This window comes from Artibeus jamaicensis, unplaced genomic scaffold (assembly GCF_021234435.1).
Source record: "Artibeus jamaicensis isolate MK-2021 breed Jamaican fruit bat unplaced genomic scaffold, CSHL_Jam_final scaffold_916, whole genome shotgun sequence".
Taxonomy (NCBI): Eukaryota; Metazoa; Chordata; class Mammalia; order Chiroptera; family Phyllostomidae; genus Artibeus; species Artibeus jamaicensis.
In genome coordinates, this window is record NW_026522059.1 from 48,826,969 (window position 1) to 48,828,730 (window position 1,762).

Genomic DNA, 1,762 nt, shown 5'->3' on the forward strand with positions numbered 1-1,762 from the left:
CCCACGCTTCTCAGGGGGAACCCCACTGCTGCTGAAATATCCCTCTAGGACTTTAGCTGCCACCCGTGGGAGCCCAGGAAGCCCTCTTGCAACTCCTCTGCACTCCTGACTAGTCTTGTTTTGGTGATGTGGCTTCTTTCATCTGTCTTTATTTTGCTTCTCTCCAGCATTCAGTTGGTTATTCAGTATGATTTTTCTATGATTTAGTGGTTATTCCAGTTTTGTCCTTGGAGAAGGTTAGTGTAGCTTCCACTTACTCCTAGGACCACCATCTTGGGTCTCCCTGTCATGAGTTTCAATCTGTTCCAACAAACTAACTTTATATCAAAGTTTTTAATGGTGGGAAAAATTCTTTTGTATTTGTCTACCATAACTTACTTGAGTAAACTTTTGTTTTTATATATGTATAAAATCTGGTTATATAGTCTGGTGTCATCAGACTATATATGTAGTCTGTCCAGAAGATATAATTAGACTTTAAAAATATGTATGTTCTGTCCAGAAGATATCCAGCCATGTAACATAAAAAATAGAGACGTTTATTGAAGAAGATACGAGATAAAAGAAACACTGTACATAGAATAATGACACTTCAGTCTGCTTCAAAGTAGGTACCTGGGGACATGATTCGGTTTTCCCAATCACCATTGGCTGTTCCTGAATCTCATCAATGGTCTGAAATCTCTTCCCTTTCAAAGATTATTTTAGTTTTTGGAAAAGCCAGAGGTCATAGGGTGCCAAATATAAGCTGTAGGGGAGCTGAGTACCTGGGTGATTTGATGTTTCGCCAAAAAACTTGATACATGAAAGGCTGTGCTGTGTTAATGAAGCTGCCAATTACCAGTTGCCCATAGCTGTGGCCTTCTGAATCATCCAAATAGTTACCATGGAGGAATGTTCTAGCTTAATGCAAAATTTGATGCAGATTCATTGTACTACTTGCTCAATCATTTTGAATGTGACAGCCACACAGTACACATGCTCAGTCAATGGTGTCTACCACCCACACTAACTAGTACAGTAAAGTCATCATTGTTCACAGATGTGTGTTTCAGTCCCACTCCCCCTGGCTTCACATTGATGTCACACAATCTTTCCTCACTATGTTAACAATGGCTGTTCTTTTTCTAGACAGACCTATCTATCTATTATCTATCTATCTATTTATCTATTAGTGTGTGTGACTGTCATATTAAAATAAAGCAAAGAAAAGCTAATGGGTAAACCATTAGCTTTTAGATCACCAGGTTTGTGATCTAGACCATGCCCAGCCCAATGGTGGCAAGTAACTTGCCAGGGTCTCAATATGGAAACTACTGGCAAAGATCCCAAAATCCTTGGTCTTTCCTTGTTTTGCAAGTGTTCAGAGTTAGAGTTCTGGGGAGCACCAAGTATCTGTAACCCATTTTCATTATAGCTGGCAGGTTTATTTTTTATCCATATCCAGAAACCCATAGTGGTTAATTTCCTGCTCCCTTGGGCGATTTTTCCCTGCCTAGAACACTCTTTTTGTGAGAATATGATACATCTGCAAAGTAGGGCTAGAGCAGGAAAAAGTCCAAAGCCCAATGACCCTTTCTTGAAGTTTGTTGAGTCCCCACAGTGTTCAGATGTGGCGTTACTTACCTAGCTCCTCCAGTGTCCCAGTTTCAGTAGAGAGGCACAGCAAGGCTGCCAAGACAAACTCTACACATTACAGCCTGGGTTTCCTTGCCTGCAGAGCCACGCTGGCCACTGCTCAAGACTAGTTTTCCTTATGCTC